We start from the raw sequence: 19,231 nt of genomic DNA, 5'->3' as shown, positions 1-19,231 counted from the left end.
CTCTGCTGCTCCCCCGCTCGCACTCTGTCTCTTTCTCAGAAATAATAAACTTTAAAAAATATTTTTATTTATTTAATTCTAGTAAGCTTTACACCCAATGTGGGTCTTGATCTTATGATCCTGAGGTCAGGAATCACATGTTCTACCAACCGAGCCAGCCACACGCTCCTAATTATTTTTAAGTGTACATTTAGTGACAATTCAATTGCAGTGTTGCACAACCGTTATTACTATCCATCTCCAGAACATCATCCCCGACGGAAACTTTGTACCTATTAAACACTCAATCCCTGTCACTCTCTCCCAAGCCTCTGGCAACTTCTACTTTTTTCCATCTATTAATGTGTCTATCCTAGGCACCTTGTTTGCCTTTGATGTCTGTAGCCTTTGATGTCTGGCTTTTTTCCCTTAGCAAGATGTTTTCAAGGTTCATCCATGTTGTGGTATGATCAGAATTTCATTCTTTTTAAGGGCTGAATAATATTCCCTTGCTTGTATGCTACATTTTGTATATCCATTCATCTGTTAATGGACATTTGGGCTATTTCCTCTTTTGGGTTATGGTGAATAGTGCTGCTACAAACATTGATGTAAAAGTATCTGAGTTCCTGCTCTCCATTCTTTCAGGGGAGTGGAATTGTTACATCATATGATAATACTATGTTTCAGTTTTTGAGGAACCTCCTTTTCACAACGGTCACAACATTCTACATTCCCACCAACAATGTAGGAGGGTTTCTCTATATCCTCACTAACACTTGTTATTTTCTCTTTCTTTCATTTTTTTTCTTTTTCTGAAAATAGTCATCCTAATAGGTGGAAGTGATAGCTCATTGAGGTTTTGATTTGTATTTCCCTGATGATTATGAGGTTGGGGATCTTTTCGTGTGCTCATTGGTCATTGGTATATATATATATCAGATATATATGTCTTGCAAATAGTTTCTCCCATTCTGTAGGTTGGCTTTTTGCCACCTTGATAGTTCCTTTTGCTGCACCAAAGTTTTTAATTTTGAAGAAGTCCAATTGATTTTGTCTTTTGTTGACTATGCTTTTGGTGTCACATCCCACAAATCATTGTCAAATCCAGTATCATAATGGGTTTCTCCTATGTTTTCTTCTAAGAGTCTTATAGTTTTAGCTCTTAAGTGCAGGTCTTTAATCTATTTTGAGTTACATTTCCTATGGAGTGTAAGGTAAGGGCCCAATTTCCTTCTCTTGCATGTGGATATCCAGTTTTCCCAGCACCATTTGTTGAAAAGACTGTCCCTTTCCCCTTGAAAACAAAGGTTCTGTTTGCTATGGGTCTTGTCACAGTTCTTACCAGCAAGTTCACATTCTTCTCCTAACTCTTGTCACACACACAGCCACCGCATACAAACTATCGTGGGGATGTTCTGCAGAATAGCATTACCAGCATAGAGAGGCAAGCTTGTGATTGGCTGTTGGGCAGTAACATGTTCGTGAGAAATGTCCAATCTTTAAGGACCAAAAAGTAATTCTCAACAGGATTCAGGGTACCTTGTTGATCTTTGCTATCTGAAGGGGGTAGAGCCCCCCACTCCATCCTCTTAAGTCAGAGGAATGAAAAAAATTCCCTTCACCGAAAATGCAAATGAATTTGCTTCCACTGAAAAGATGCATTGCATATAAGATGATGGTTGTGGTGATATTTTTCCAATATGTTACTAATGTTAAGTGATTATTCTTTTAAAAATGTAAAATCAGACTCTCATACAAATATAAAACAAACGCTTGTGAAATGTTCTATGCAGCTCATTAACTAATGAGGAAAACAAGAGGATGTTATATGACCCATCCAGAGGAGCCTCAACACTGTCCACACTTATATTCAGATAAGCAGTGCTGAAGTGAATTCGCAGATAGATGCCACAGGATGATCTCACATTCCTCCCAACCCTATCTGTTTTCCATGGACAAGAATTACTTGTATTACTATCCATTTTCTATAACTTTCAGAGTTGTAGAATACCACAAAGCAAGGAAGGCTGGAAGTAACACTGATGGGTGAGCTCATTTCAGTCTTTCCAATTTCCCTACAGAAGAAAAGTGTACTTGAACCTGTAGTACATGAGTTTGCATGGTGGGAGATTGCGCTTTTTCCGGAGCATGAAGCTTCCTATTTGACAGCTGCTACTTGTCATGGATGATTTTCTTCTCTTTCCTTGGAATAAATAAGAGGAAGAGAATGGGAGCTGAATGGGTACAACTGGGTTTCTTTCTTTTCTTATTTTATTTGTGAGTTTTCCAATAAAATATTGGATGTTCCAATAAATGCCCTAACATGCTATAGCAACCTTACTCCATTGTTTGCTTTAAAAAGTATACATATACATATTTTTTTCTTAAAACATCTCTTTAATGTTTATTTATTTTTGAGAGAGAGACAGAGCACCAGCTGGGGAGGAGCGAAGAGGGAGACAGAAGCCAAAGCAGGCTCCAGGATCTGAGCTGTCAGCACAGAGCCTGATGTGGGGCTTAAACCCATGAACCTTGAGATTACGACCTGAGCCAAAGTCAGTCGCTTAACCACCTGAGCCACCCAGGCACCCCTATCTATGCATTTTCAATTACAAAGTAAAAGCAAAGTTGATAACTCTCATACTCGTTCCTTTTACGTTTTCAGAAGATATTTATCAAGCATCTCCTGTGTTTTAAGAACTATTACAGGCTCTAGAGATCCACCAGTGAGCAAAATAAGGCCCCTGCCCTCCTTGAGCTTACATTCTTGTGGGGGCACACAGACAATAGGTATAATATGACATCAGAGAATAGTAAGTGCTCTGAAGGGTCAGAGAATGAAGTGGATAATGTGAGCAGAAAACGGAATGAAGTGAAGGAGGAGGCCACGTGAATACCTGAGAGAGGCTAGTAGCACAGGGACAAAAACTTATAGGGACATCAGTAGCCCAGCAAAATCATAGAGGTTCATATTCGTATACTAACAAACTTTACCCGCGCCCCCACCGTGTATCAGGCACTCTGCTGCGTGCTTACAATACAAACCCTTGGGGAGGCCAGAATATTACTATCACTAAGGATTCCTCAAGAGGAAGGTGTATTTCTGTCAGCTGATTTCCTGTTTCCTCTACCTGCCCCACCATCATACATGGTTTTCCAAAATCCAACTTCATTGATTGGCCCTTCTTCTAAAAAGCATTTTCTCTCACTTAGCCTCCACTGTATGCTCTCAGAGAACTTGGTGCATATTTGCATTAAAGCCCGCATTATGCTTGATTATAATAATCTCTTTGTTGTCCGTCAGCCTTCCCCACTGAACAGCACACTCCCTAAAAGCAAGCTCATCACTGTATTCACCTCTGCACTTTTGAGGCCCAGCACAAAACCTGGAATATTCTGGCTCTTGATAAGTACAGGCAGAGGGGACAAAAGTAGTGAGAGTTTGTGGTCGGGGGTGGGGGAGGGTCTCACTACTTTTTCATTTCTTCCCTCTAAATCTTCTGGAATAAGTCTATTTTGGCTTTACAAAGGAAAAGCAATCCACTTTATTTCTAAAACATGAATGCACAGACTATGGCTAGCTCTTACTTCCTTTAGACAGTTTTTCTGCATGATGGTGGAAAAGCAGCAATGGCCTCGAATGAAGCTAATCCAATGACAGAAAATGGTGACAGTAACTCACAGGAAACAATGATAACAATATTCTTATAATGGCTAGAAGATCATGTAATACATTTTATAAAGATTTTCATCCAAATGGCTGGGAGGGGTCGGGGGAGGGAAGTTTGCTTGCGAGCTATCTGAAAAACACTGCATTCTGAGGGCTCTGAAAAGCAAAGCTCCACAACATTGATGTTACACTGCCCTCTGGTGGATATGGCACCACACAGCAAGGCTGGAAGTTCTAGGTCCACTCCAGTGTTTCTAGAGCTTCCCTTCAGAAGTCTTGTCTTTTTACAATTGAATGGTACTCTCTGCAAATACCCCAGGACAAAAGTTGGAGAAGAAACCCTCAAGCAAATATACCAGGTTCTGAAATTCCAGATAGTCCTTTGCTTAATAATCCTATTCTTATTACTAATATGCATAAAACAGTTGATTAAGCCTTCTCACAATATTGTAGGCTGTGTAAATTCTGAAATGATGAGACACCTGAGGCTTGCAGGAAAGCAATGACTGGTCAAAGGTCACACAGCACATGTGTTGGATGTTTTACATAGTCACAAGTAAATGCTGTGTACCTGCTGTGAGCCAGTCATAAAGATGGGCCTAGAGAAATAGTTTACTCTGAAAAAAGCATGACGGTACAGAATGGAGATTGCTGGGGTGGAGGCGTGCATCTCAGTTGCCATGGCGATCAGAAATGTGTTTTGTCCAGACTGGGGCAGTTGGGAAAGTTTCCCAGCAGAAAGGAGAATTGAGCTGAGCCCTGAAGATACAATGTATATATAACTGAGGATGTCAAAAGACAAGTCAGAAGACTAGAGAAGGATATCCTTCCCTCCCTGACACAGGCACAAATAGGAGACTCCAGCTGGGAGATGGATGGATGTAGAATGCTCCGTACTACAGGCAGTGCTGGAGTCTTCACTATATTGGACAAGTTTTCTGGAAAGTTGAGTAACTGCTTTGGGCAATATAAATATATTTAAAAACCAGTAGCGAGTACTTTGAAAATGTGTTACAGATATCCTTATTGCCAACATCAGATCTTTATAATATTCCCTCAGATTGTTCCTCCTCTTGGTCCTTCATCTTAGGAAATAGCAAACCAAACCTGACCCCCCTCCCAATGGAGTCCCTAATTATTCCTGTTTCCTATTTTAATAACACTTGGATTAAATGACAGAGATTCTTTCAGTGCTTCGTTTCTTTTTCATTTGCCTCCCTCACCAAACTGAGATGTATGACATCAGGGAACAGGCCTGAGCTCTTGGGAAAACACTGCAGACTCAGACTCGGGAGCGGCAGAGCTCCACAGCACTGCTGGTTAGGCTGCCCTCTGGTGGACACGGCACCACACAGCAAGCTGGAAGTTCTCGTTCGGAGAGGAGGATGGGGAGGTGGGTGCAGGGCATGAAGGGATTTGGAAGTCATAATGACTTCCTCTTTGGGAGGAAACTGAGGGGTGTTCAGAGATTTAAAGAAAAAGAATGACAAGGGCTTCATATCCCAGATGAGCACCGTCTCCCCCGGCAACAAAAAAACAAGAAAGAAAGACAAGATCAGGTTTGCACTTGAGAAAGGTCTTTGTCACTGCGGAGTCGAGAATGGGCTGCAGCTGCAGTTTAGGGAGATGATTTGATTGACGTAGGGGCAGTTATCTCAGCAAGACATGCCAGTGCCCTGGGCTCAGGTGGCATCGGAGGGTAAATGAGAAGTGACAGTAGAAATGAGGACAAAGAATCAACAAACCGCGCTGACAGGCAATGGGAGAAGCTCTGACTCCTTTCTGGGCAATTGGGTGGATGGTGGCATCATGTGCTGATAGGGGTTTGAGATGGGGGGTGGGGAGCTGATTTGGGGGAACAGGCTCAGTATATGTTTTTGAACCATTGCCTTTGGGGTGCCTATGTCACACGCAAGCAGAAAAGTCCTCTAGAAAGCTGGAGGGGCAGGGGTGGAGCCTGGAGCTCAGGAAAGAGGAGGCGGGGAGTGGGGCAGGGGAGGGACAGGGATGCAAGAGCCACTGGAGCCACGGAGACGGGACCACTCAGGAGGGGCTGGGATGTGAGACGGGAAGAGGGCCAAGGCAGAGGCCTGGAGAACAGCAGCTTCTAAGATTTATGTCGGTAAATGAGCCATCAAGAGCTGCCAGAGAAGGCAGCTCCAGAGAAGGAGCTGCCAGAGACAAAGAAACTTGGACGATGGGCAAGCTGATGGGAGAGAGGAAGTGGCAGGTAGGTCGAGTGCCAAAGGTCCTGAGATGTCTCCTGAGATGAAGCTGACAACTGGCTCTTGATGTAGTTCCAGAGAGTTGAGTGGCAACCTTAGTGAGCACTGTTTAGTAAGAAGCCCCACCGCAGTTTTAAATTAATACTTTTTAGAAAGCCTATGAGAGTCAAGGGATTGGAAACACTGAGGAGAGATGTTACAGAGTAACTTGCTGAGATACAGCTAATTAATCTTAGTGCTTCCTTTTCCCACCCCCGCTGGAAGGCAAGCCTCCTTCCTGTGTCTAAAGCTGGGAGATGGCCTCCCCTCCTTCCAACCCTAGGGAAATCCAGAGCTTATGGTTTTAGGACCCTGAGGAGATCATGCTTCTTTCTCCCCGGGAGACAAGGGTAGAGACAACTTTGGAGGAGAGGTTGAAGCCTCTGGATCTAGAGAGATTAGCAAATTTAGCTGCTACTGAAGAAGGGGGGCCGGCGTTTGGAGGAATGCACGGTGCATGGGCAGAATCCCTTGCCCGCTCTTAGGCATATAGGAAGCTAGATGGGGAAATCCCTGCAAGACGCCAGCTATGGGGGCACCTGGGTGGTTCAGTCCATTAAGTGTCAGTCCTTCCGACTTCATCTCAGATCATGATCTTGTGGTTCATGAGTTCAAGCCCTGAGTTGGGTCTGTGCTGACAGCTCAGAGCCTAGAGCCTGCTTCAGATTCTGTGTCTCCTTCTCTCTCAGCCCCACCCCAGCGTGTTCTCTCTCTCTCTCTAAAAAATAAATAAATATTAAACAAAAACAACCCCCCCCCCAAAAAAAAAGATGCCAACTATTGAAAGGAGTGGCTGCAGGGATCGGCTCCAGGCTATCCAGAATTAGTTTTACTAGAAAACTGAATTTTGCTGAGATGCTTGAGAAATATGTTTTCTAATCTGAAAGGCAATAGTCATAAAATGTAATGACTTAGGTTCCCGTTTTCTGTCCTAGGTATTTGGGTATTTGTTTATAGAAACATATCGATGCATTTCAGTCAATTTTATTTATTATTTTTTTAACATTTATTTTTGAGAGAGAGAGAGACTGGCAGAGAGTGAGGGAGACATAGAATTCAAATCAGGCTCTAGGCTCTGAGCTGACAGCACTGAGCCCAGTGTTCGGCTTGAACTCACCAATGGTGAGATCATGACCTGAACCGAAGTCAAATGCTTAACTGACTGAGCCACCCAGGCGCCCCTCAATCAGTGTTAACTAGAGAATCAAGGAAGGAAAGTAACAATTTGCTAGAGAAGGATCATTTCTAATTTTATAATAATGTCAATTGGTTTGCTATCACAAAAGTAATACATACTTGAAGGAAGTAGCATTTGATTTTACCCTACTTATAAGCAAATAAGTTAGCCTATTGCTGTTTCTTGGGTACTAGTAGAAAACACAAGACCACTGGCCAGGTGGCAAGGACTTTATTGCTCATGACAGGAAGCAGCATGAGCATGTTTGCAAAAAATCTCTTTGCCCCCAGATCCCACATGGGTGACACCATGGGACAAACGGGTGGTGCACATGCAATGTGTTTGCTTTGCATCTGGGGAACAGTGAACTTGGTAAGGGCTCTGCTTTTATAGCAAGCAGTAAACAAGCCTGTTCTTTTTCCTGGTGAGACACGACCTTATCCCTCAAGGCTGCTGACTGCAAACTCAACCTTGATTAAGGATCTGGGCAAAGAGCAGTCAGAGCTCTGCATTCCTGGCAGACCCAGTAAGACATGTAGGAGCTCCAGAGACCTGTGGAGGATTATCTCTCTCAATAGTACTTGTTATGGGAAAGGTGAAAAAATAAATAACAAATAAAATCTACCCCCCACTTATGTTTCCCACCAACTTCATTGTGAATTTAGTTCTACGTAATGGATCCAAAGTTGAGCAAGGTTCGTGGGCAACCATTGGAGTCACACATCAAGTTTTGGCGATAATATTTTTGAAACTGTGATACAAATACTCTTGTTAGGGATAACTAAAACTCCTCATCATTCTTGTCCTTACGACTTGGGACTGGGATTACTCTCTCAGGAAGGGCCACTGAGGGGTCTCCACTTTCCCAAATCTCGAGGATGGTACTTCAGGTGCCCCAAAGATGGTGCTAATGTCCTCTGTCTCAGAACATGCTGGAAGTTTCCCCACAGAGCCTACGACTGTTCACTTCTAAGCCCTTGTCTTTCACCAGCAGGTTGCCAAACCTCAGCAAATACCCCCAAAATGGCTTAGAATAAGGACCGATCTTCACAGCAGAACACCCACACATTCACTTCTGAGCTCAGAAGACCCCCGCTCTTTGAGCCGTGTCACATTTCGGAACTCTTTCCGTTGCTCCACTTATATTCATTATTTACCCTTCATTCAGTTTATTAAATATATATTGAGATGCTACCAGGCTGGGAACTCTGCTAGGCACTGAGAGCTCACACTTCTGCCCTCCGGAAACCAAACCTGAGGAAATCTCAGGCAAGTATTTTTAAGCCACATACTCACTACTATGGAAGTCAACTATGCCATGTGACCTTTTCATCATAGATAAATAAGGTGCTATGTTGCCATTTAAAATTTAAGGTGCAACAAGCCTGGCAGTGTGCAAGTAGCCCAGACGGGGGCCACACCACTCCACAGTGAGTCCTGTCCCTGGGAGAGGGGAAGATAAGGTACACACCAGTCTGACTGTGGCCCCAGCAGTGGGCTGGGGGCAGACATCAGGTCTGACTGTGGCCCCGCCCACCAACACAAGTTACTCGAGACATCACAGGGGAAGTGCCCTGCAGTTTGGCACCACCCCAGGGACTACCCAAAATGATGAAACGGAAGAATTCTCCTCAAAAGAAACTCCAGGAAGTAGCAACAGCTAACGAATTGATCAAAAACGATTTAAGCAATATAATGGAACAAGAATTTAGAACAATAGTTATAAAATTAATTGCTGGGCTTGAAAAAGGCAGAGAGGACAGCAGAGAATCTATTACTACAGAGATCAAGGGACTAAGAAATAGTCATGAGGAGCTAAAAAAAATGCTATAAATAGGTGCAAAATAAAATGGAGGCGGCCATAGCATGGATTGAAGAGGCAGAGGAGAGAATAGGTGAATTAGAAGATAAAATTATGGAAAAAGAGGAAGCTGAGAAAAAGAGAGAGAAAAAAAATCCAGGAGTATGAGGGGAGGAATTAGAGAACTAAGAGATGAAGTCAAATGGAACAATATCCGTATTATAGGAATTCCAGAAGAAGACAGAGAGGAAGGGGCTGAAGGTGTACTTGAACAAATCATAGCTGAGAACTTCCCTGATCTGGGGAAGGAAACAAGCATTGAAATCAAAGAGGCACAGAGAACTCCCTTCAGATGTAACTTGAATCGATCTTCTGCACGATATATCATAGTGAAACTGGCAAAATAAAGGGATAATGAGAAAATTCTAAAAGCAGCTAGGGATAAACAGGCTCTAACTTACAAATGGAGACCCATAAGACTAGTGGCAGACCTATCTACTGAAACTTGGCAAGCCAGAAAGGAATGGCAGGAAATTTCCATGTTATGAACAGAAAAAATATGCAGCCGAGAATCCTTTATCCAGCAATCTGTCATTCAGAATAGAAGGAGAGATAAAGGTCTTCCCAAACAAAAACTGAAGGAATTCATCACCACTAAACCAGCCCTACAAGAGATCCTAAAGGGGATTCTGTGAGTGAAACGTTGCAAGGACCACAAAGTACCAGAGACATCACTACAAGCATGAAACCTACAGACATCACAATGGCTCTAAACCCATATCTTTCTATAATAACACTGAATGTAAATGGACTAAATGCTCCAACCAAAAGACAGGGTATCAGAATGGATAAAAAAACAAGACCCATCTATTTACTGTCTGCAAGAGACTCATTTCAGACCTGAGGACACCTTCAGATTGAAAGCGAGGGGATGGAGAACTATCTATCATGGTACTGGAAGTCAAAAGAAAGCTGGAGTAGCCATGCTTATATCAGACGCACTAGACTTTAAATTAAAGGTTGTAACAAGAGATGAAGAAAGGCATTATATAATAATTACAGGGTCTATCCATCAGGAAGAGCTAACAATTATAAATGTCTATGTGCCAAAATATATAAAACAATTACTCACAAACATAAGCAACCTTATTGATAAGAATGTGGTAATTGCAGGGGACTTTAATACTCCACTTACAACAATGGATAGATCATCTAGACACAGAATCAATAAAGAAACAAGGGCCCCGAATGATACATTGGATCAGATGGACTTGACAGATATATTTAAAACTCTGCATCCCAAAGCAACAGAGTGTTTTCTTCTTGAGTGCACATGGAACCTTCTCCAAGATAGATCACATACTGGGTCACAAAACAGCCCTTCATAAGTATACAAGAATTGAGATCATACCATGCACACTTTCAGACCACAATGCTATGAAACTTGAAATCAACCACAGGGAAAAGTCTGGAAAACCTCTAAAAGCATGGAGGTTAAAGAACACTATACTAAAGAATGAATGGGTCAACCAGGCAATTACAGAAGAAACTTAAAAATATATGGAAATTGGGGCGCCTGGGTGGCTCAGTCGGTTAAGCGGCCGACTTCGGCTCAGGTCATGATCTCGCAGTCCGTGAGTTCGAGCCCCCTGTCGGGCTCTGTGCTGACAGCTCAGAGCCTGGAGCCCGTTTCGGATTCTTTGTCTCCCTCTCTCTGACCCTCCCCTGTTCATGCTCTGTCTCTCCCTGTATCAAAAATAAATAAAACGTTAAAAATATATATATTGAAACAAATGAAGATGAAAATACAACAATCCAAATGCTTTGGGATGCAGCGAAAGCAGTCCTGAGAGGAAAATACATTGCAATCCAGGCCTATCTCAAGAAACAAGAAAAATCCCAATACAAAATCTAACAGTACACCTAAAAGAAATAGAAGCAGAACAGCAAAGACACCCCAAATCCAGCAGAAGAGAAATAATAAAGATCAGAGCAGAAATAAACAATATAGAATCTAAAAAAACTCTATTGCAGATCAATGAAACCAAAAGTTGGTTTTTTGAAAAAATAAAAGAAATTGATAAACCTCTAGCCAGGCTTCTCAAAAATAAAAGGGATATGACCCAAATGGATAAAATCATGAATGAAAATGGAACTATTACAACCAATCCCTCAGAAATACAAGCAATTATCAGGGAATACTATGAAAAATTATATGCCAACAAACTGGACAACCTGGAAGAAATGGACAAATTCCTAAGCACCCACATGCTTCCAAAACTCAAACAGGAAGAAATAGAAAACTTGAACAGACCCATAACCAGCGAAGAAATTGAATCGGTTATCAAAAATCTCCCAACAAATAAGAGTCCAGGACCAGATGGCTTCCCTGGGGAATTCTACCAGACATTTAAAACAGAGATAATACCTATCCTTCTCAAGTTGTTCCAGAAAATAGAAAGGGAAGGAACACTTCCAGACTCATTCTATGAAGCCAGCACTACTTTGATTCCTAAACCAGACTGAGACCCAACAAAAAAAAGAGAACTACAGGTCAATATCCCTGATGAATATGGATGAAAAAAATTCTCAGTAAGATACTAGCAAATCGAATTCAATGGCATATAAAAAGAATTATTCACCATGATCAAGTGGGATTCATTCCTGGGCTGCAGGGCTGGTTCAAGATTCGCAAATCAATCAATGTGATACATCACATTAATAAAAGAAAAGAAAAGAACCATATGATCCTGTCAATCGATGCAGAAAAAGCATTTGACAAAATTCAGCATCCTTTCTTAATAAAAACCCTTGAGAAAGTCAGGATAGAAGGAACATACTTAAACATCATAAAAACCATTTATGTAAAGCCCACAGCTAATATCATCCTCAATGGGGAAAAACTAGAGCTTTCCCCCTGAGATCAAGAACACGACAGGGATGTCCACTCTCACCGCTATTATTTAACATAGCGTTGGAAATTCTAGCATCAGCAATCAGACAACAAAAGGAAATCAAAGGATTCAGAATTGGCAAAAAACCTTTCACTTTTTGCAGATGACATGATATTATACATGGAAAACCCAACAGACTCCACCAAAAGTCTGCTAGAACTGATACATCAATTCAGCAAAGTTGCAGGATACAAAATTAATGTACAGAAATCAGTTGTACTCTTATACACTAATAATGAAGCAACAGAAAGACAAATAAAGAAACTGATCCCATTCATAATTGCACCAAGAATCATAAAATACCTAGGAATAAACCTAACCAAAGATGTAAAAGATCTGTATGCTGAAAACTATAGAAAGCTCATGAAGGAAATTGAAGAATATATAAAGAAATGGAAAAATATTCCATGCTCATGGGTTGGAAGAATAAATATTGTTAAAATGTCAATACTACCCAAAGCTATCTACACATTCAATGCAATCCCAATCAAAATTGCACCAGCATTCTTCTCGAAGCTAGAACAAGCAATCCTAAAATTTGTATGGAGCCACAAAAGACCCCGAATAGCCAAAGTAATATTGAAGAAGAAGACCAAAGAGGGAGGCATCACAATCCCAGATTTTAGCCTCTATTACAAAGCTGTAATCATCAAGACAGCATGGTTTATTGTCACAAAAACAGACACATAGACCAATGGAATAGAATAGAGACTCCAGAATTGGACCCACAAATGTATGGCCAACTAATCTCTGACAAGCAGGAAAGGATATCCAATGGAAAAAAGACAGTCTCTTTAACAAATGGTGCTGGGAGAACTGGACAGCAACATGCAGAAGAATGAAACTAGACCACTTTCTTACACCATTCACAAAAACAAACTCAAAATGGATAAAGGACCTGAATGTGAGACAGGAAACCATCAAAATCCTAGAGGAGAAAGCAGGAAAAAACCTCTCTGACCTCAGCCACAGCAATTTCTTACTTGACACATCTCCAAAGGCAAGGGAATTAAAAGCAAAAATGAACTATTGGGACCTCACGAAGATAAAAAGCTTCTGTATTGCAAAGGAAACAATCAACAAAACTAAAAGGCAACCAACAGAATGGGAAAAGATATTTGCAGATGACATATCAGACAAAGGGCTAGTATCTAAAATCTATAAAGAACTCACCTGAAAAACAAATAATCCAGTGAAGAAATGGGCAGAAGACATGAATAGACACTTCTCTAAAGAAGACATCCATGGGGTACCAGGGTGGCTCAGTCAGCTAAGCGCCCGACTTCAGCTCAGGTCATGATCTCGCAGTTCGTGGGTTCAAGCCCCACGTTGGGCTCTGTGCTGACAGCTCAGAGCCTGGAGCCTGTTTCAGATTCTGTGTCTCCCTCTCTCTCTGATCCACCCCGTTCATGCTCTATCTCTCTCTGTCTCAAAAATAAATAAACGTTAAAAAAAATTAAAAAAAAAAAAAAAAGAAGAAGACATCCAGATTGCCAAAAGGCACATGAAAAGATGCTCAACGTCGCTCCTCATCAGGGAAATACAAATCAAAACCACACTCAGATACCACCTCACGCCAGTCAGAGTGGCTAAAATGAAGAAATCAGGAGACTATAAATGGTGACGAGGATGTGGAGAAACGGGAACCCTCCTGCACTGTTGGTGGAAATGCAAACTGGTGCAGCCGCTCTGGAAAACAGTGTGGAGGTTCCTCAAGAAATTAAAAATAGATCTACCCTATGACCCAGCAATAGCACTGCTAGGAATTTGCCCAAGGGATACAGGAGTGCTGATGCATAGGGGCACTTGTACCCCAATGTTTATAGCAGCACTCTCAACAATAGCCAAATTATGGAAAGAGCCTAAATGTCCATCAACTGATGAATGGATAAAGAAATTGTAGTTTATATACACAACGGAATACTACTTGGCAATGAGAAAGAATGAAATATGGACTTTTGTAGCAACGTAGATGGAACTGGAGAGTATTATGCTAAGTGAAATAAGTCATACAGAGAAAGACAGATACCATATGTTTTCACTCTTATGTGGATCCTGAGAAACTTGACAGAAGACCATGGGGGAGGGGAAGGAAAAAAAAAAGTTAGAGAGGGAGAGAGCCAAACCATAAGAGACTCTTAAAAACTGAGAATAAACTGAGGGTTGATGGGAGGGTGGGGTGGGAGGGTGGGGAGGGTGGGTGATGGGCATTGAGGAGGGCACCTGTTGGGATGAGCACTAGGTGTTGTATGGAAACCAATTTGACAATAAATTTCATATTAAAAAAATTAAATTAAATTAAAGGTGCAGGAAAAATGGTTGATTGATCTGTGTAGAATCCTTAAGAAGAAGCTACTGTATTTATATGCCTTGATATTATCAGCAAAGATGCATTTGTGATGTTAAAAATGCCCCAGACAATGAATTGAGCAGAAAGTATACAAGAAAACATCAACATCTCTCTCGACAATGTTTATGAAGGAAGAAAGTCATCCAGAATGAACAACTAAGTAAATGAACCAAGACAAGATCTGCAAAGACCTTGACTTAGGTTGTGCTATCTCCCTCTCACTTTCCCAAGGTAAGAAGAGACTGGCCACTCAGTGACAACACAGGCCAGCCCAGCTGTGCACTCTCAGTGCAACAGCTCATTGTCCTGGTACCCAGGGAGGTGCGGGCCCACAAACACCTCTCCGGTAGCACCCATCAGAAATAATCCCTCATGGGGTGGTCATGTCACTGTCCCCCACCTTTGCAACATGCTTTCCTAGCAAACACTAACACTTTGAAACAAGTTGGTTTTTTGTGTGTTTTTTAAAACTTTAAAAATTTTTATTTATTTATTTTTGAGAGAGCAAGGGCACAATCAGGAGAGGGGCACAGAGAGAGGGAGAGAGAGAATCCCAAGCAGGCTCTGCACTGTCCATGCAGAGCCTGATGTGGGGCTTGAACCCTTTTCTTTTCTTTTTTTTTCTGAAAGAGAGATGACGGAGAGAGTGAGAGGGAGAGAGAGAAGCAGGGCTCATGCAAGGCATGGCTAGAGCTCACCTAAAGTGGGGCTAGTGCTCACCCCATGTGGGACTCGAACTCACGAACCATGAGATCATGACCTGAGCTGAAGTCAGCTGCTTAACCAATTAAGTCATCCAGGCACCCCTCTTAAAGAAATTTTAATCTCTTAGCTCCACATTAGCAAAATACCGCTTTGTAGTCATTTACAAGTCACTAGATTTAGCCTCTAGCACTAATATTCCTTTGATCAATTTATCAAAGAAGATGTGAGGGGTTGCTGATTGTGGAATGGTATTTTGTAGTGAGTACATCTTCAAAGTGGCAGAAATCTAACTAAATAGTAATCAATTAATCCTATTCCCAGGACTTTCCTCTGAGGGGCACTGGCATCAGCCAACCAAGGGGGTGTCTTCAGGTCAAGACCACGCTTGCAGAAACTGTGTGCTAGGTATTATTGATCCTGGTATATGCAAACAACACTGAGCTTAATAACATGTTCAAAGCTACTTTCACTCAGCTAAATGACTGATTCAAGCCAGCTCTATCAAATCCCTAAATCTGTGCTTTTCAGAGCAGGGAAGAGAGAAAATTTGGTGAACATGCAGTCTGAGGGTAGAACACCAATCCTTACCTCTTCCCAACTGCAACCAGTGACCTGGTCCACTGCATGTCTTAAGCATCTGGCTGAGATTATATTCAAAGAAATGCATTTGTTGGTTAAAAAGAAAGAAAATAAAAGAAAAACCCTACTCAGATAATTTGAGGCTGTGTTAAATAAGCATGGATGGTTATTATCAAAATTCTCAGCCTATAATAGTGATTCTCAAGTCTTGTATTCTTAAGAAGCAGCTTGGATATTTGGTTAACCTGGAGATTTATTTCTAAGCCCCACCTTCAGAGATCTGATTGAATGGTCTGGGGAGTTTAACAGGTATCCCAGGAGAATTTGCTGCAGGTGCGGAGAGAGCTGCATTTTAAAAAACTAAGCAAAGATATTTTGAAATAAACACAAGCTGTGAGTGCAAGAAGTGGTCCAATGTTCTCCATTCAGTGCAAGTGCCATCCCTTTGGAGAGCCCTCCTTAAATGGCCCAGCAAAGCAGTGTTTTACATCCCCAATATCCAGCCTGATTTGAGGTCTGAGAGAGAAGAGTTACTGCAATGGGAGAAAGAAGATGAGTCTTGGGATCCAGTATAAACTCTCTCATGTAAGACAGAGGCTAATGAACAAGGGACACGTAGAGAGAAAAGTTAGGGTGTTCCAAAACCAGCAGAAAGGAGACCCTCAATAAGAAGAACAAGCGAAAGAAACAAAAGAAATGAGCAAAGAAATTATCCTCCTGAAGAATATTGAGTAGTATTGTTGCAGAACTCAGAGGCAGGCATAATTCTAATCTACAAATCATGGCCTGACAGCCAGCTCCAGTCCAGTCCTTTTCCACTGGGAGCCATGTTCTGAGAATCCTTCCTCCTTGGACTCAACATTGCTGACACATCCCAGAAAGGATTAAGGATAAGAATGTGAGGTCCATGAAGCAGCAGTGATGGGATTAGTGGTAGTCCCAGGTTTTTTGTTTTTTCTTTTTGCGGGAGGAGTTATATGAAGCAATCTGTAGGTAGGGGGAGTTTGAAGCTGTGTTTGCTAAGGGCGTTATGAGACATTGACAAAAATTATAATCTGTATCAAATTTATCTCCCAGATAGAGATAAGTGAGAAGGCTTTGTGGTTTAAATGCCTCTCCCCAGCCACCGTGTTCTAACACATGGGATAGAACTTGATGATTGATTGGTTTTATTATCTTTCTCTGCCTTGCTGTTTCTCCCAGGAGAGAGAGAAGCTATGAAAATTCCAGTGTTGTTAAGTTTGCACTTGCCAAGTTTTGGTCCAGCTCATATCAGGGAGAGTGTGCTGTTTCTGGTGGAGCCAGGACTACCAGCCACAGACTATCTGTGCAGGCGGATCATCAAGGCCACAGACAGGCTTCAATGGGGAAGCATGGCCGACCTAGAATGACCAGTGGTCTGTGTGTGTGTTAGTAGATTGTTTCCCACAGATGCTACCAGTCCATGTAGGCCATGAGTGGTTCCCAAACATGGCTGTTCCCTCTTAGTCCCTTGTGTGGAATTCTTCTCATATGTTTCTTATATGTCCAGGGACCGCTGGCTTGCTGGTCATCTCCACACAATCTCCCAGGGGGATCTCAAATTTGCCATGTTCCAAATTAAATTAATCATTTCCTACCTATCCAGATACGCTCCTGTATTTCTATCTTGATGGATGAAATACTCAGCCATTCAGCTGCCCAAACCACAATGTTAGGATCCTCACTCACTCCTCCCTCTGGCCTACCCTGGATCTACCAACCAAGACCTGTCTTATTAGTTTTACTTCATAAATGTTCCTCACACCCATCCCCTCCTCTGGATCCTTTAGCCACTGCTCTGGCTTAGGTCTATATCATTTCTTCAGTAGATCTGCAATCACTTCCTTACTGATCTCTCTTCCAAAGTTTTTCAAAGGAGAAAGGGCTATTGGCATTTTGAGAAGGACAGGTGTGCATTTGTGTACAGTTTCCCAGTACTCTATGACTTTTAGCATCCATAGAGCATGCATGACATGTGGGCCCCTCTGATTGTAAGGACAATCTCTCTCCCCACAGATGGTGCTGGAAAGGTGTTTTAGTGCTGATCAAAGACCCAGGGATATCGAGGGAGCAAAGTGGAACCATAGGAACTATCAGGAGGGAACTGAGACAAATCTGGAAGCAAGAGCTGTCTCCTGAGGGGACTTTTATACCCTCCTGGTGTAGGAATATGCTCCTCCAAGGGCCTTAGATACAGCAGGCATCACATTTCTGCTCTACCACGCCCTGTCCTCCTTCAGCTGTGTCTTTGGTCTCTTTCTTTTCCTCTTCTCATTCTACATATTACCCCAGGAGACTGATTTTACTTGCAAGCCCCCCGCCTCCAAGCTAGAAGCTGAATTCCCTTCAGTTTGGGTGGAAGGAAACCCCCCCTAGTCTGGCAAAAAAACACCCCCCAATATTAATTGACCTAAAGCCTGGATCCCAACCTGTCAAAATATGCCAACATATGGTCCCATGGGAGGCACATCTAGGGATCCAGACACACTTGGACAGGCTACTCAAATGGGGACTTCTAAAATGATGCCAGTCCCCATGGAATACTCCTCTGCTGCCCATGAAAAAGCCTGGGACAAATGGTCACCACGCTGTACAGGACCTAAGAACCATTAATGAAGCAGTCATCACATTGCATTCAGCATTGTCTAACCCATACACTCTACTAGAACTCATACCCTTGGAAGCAAGATGGTTCACATGCCTAGATTTAAAAGACGCCTTCTTCTGTCTCCAGCTAGCACCTAATAGCCAACTCCTATTTGCTTTTGAATGGGAAAACCCTACCACAGGGCAAAGGAACAGCTCACTGGGACTAGACTGCCACAAGGATTCAAAAATTCACCAACCTTATTCAGTGGGGCGCTGGCATCTGATTTAGCCAGGTTTCTGGGACGGGACCTAGGATGTGTCCTCCTTCAGTATGTGGACGATCTTCTGCTAGCCAGTCCCACACAGACCCAGTGCTGGGAGTGAACCAGGGCCCTACTCAGGCTACTAGCAAGGCAGGATACCGGGTATCAAAGAAAAAGGCACAGGTTTGCCAGCAGGAAGTTAAATATTTGGGCTTTAAAATTTACCCAAGGCAAACAGTTGCTGGGAATTGAAAGGAAACAGGCAGTCTGTGCCATTCCAGCTCCCACTATCTGCCAGCAGGTCTGAGAATTCCTGGGAGCAGCAGGATTCTGTTGAATATGGATCCCAGGGTTCTTGGAGTTGGCCAGACCTCTACGTGAGGCACTAAGGGGGAGGAGAGAGCACCCCTTTTTTGGGGGAGGAGAGAGCACTCCTTTTATGGGGCCCTAATCAAGAAAAGGCATTCGAAACTATAAAAACAAAACTCTCAGAGACACCAGCCTTGGGACTCCCAGATGTATCACGAGATTTCAACCTGTTTGTACATGAGAAGAATGGGGTGACTCTGGGGGTTCTCACCCAGGAATTTGGAGCTTGGTGAAGACTAGTGGCATACCTTTCAAAGCAGACTGACTCAGTTGTAGCGGGATGGTCACCCTATCTGAGGGTCACTGGCAGCCACCACACTTTTAATCAAGGAAGCAGACAAACTCACGTTGGGGCAAAACCTAAATGTTAAGGTTCCCCATTTCTGTTATTACCTTGATGGATGCCAGAGGGCGACACTGGCTAATGCATGCTCCGGTGATTATCAGGGACAGCTATGTGAGAACCGACGACTAAGATTGGAAGCTCTAAAAACTCTAAACTCTGCC

At 42.5% G+C, this 19,231-nt stretch overlaps 1 long non-coding RNA gene across 2 annotated transcripts in view; it reads right to left on the bottom strand.

Moving 5' to 3' along the window:
* Window positions 1-1,977: 1,977 nt before the first annotated feature.
* The window catches only part of LOC123581018, a 30,872-nt gene continuing 13,618 nt past the window's right edge, over window positions 1,978-19,231 (bottom strand). For both annotated transcript variants that reach the window (XR_006703557.1, XR_006703556.1), the window contains exon 5: window positions 1,978-2,185. This is a non-coding gene — a long non-coding RNA (uncharacterized LOC123581018). The remainder of the gene's footprint in view (window positions 2,186-19,231) is intronic.

This window comes from Leopardus geoffroyi, chromosome A3 (genome assembly GCF_018350155.1).
Source record: "Leopardus geoffroyi isolate Oge1 chromosome A3, O.geoffroyi_Oge1_pat1.0, whole genome shotgun sequence".
NCBI lineage: Eukaryota > Metazoa > Chordata > Mammalia > Carnivora > Felidae > Leopardus > Leopardus geoffroyi.
The sequence above is the reverse complement of the archived record's forward strand: the minus strand, read 5'-3'. Positions and strand labels throughout refer to the sequence as shown.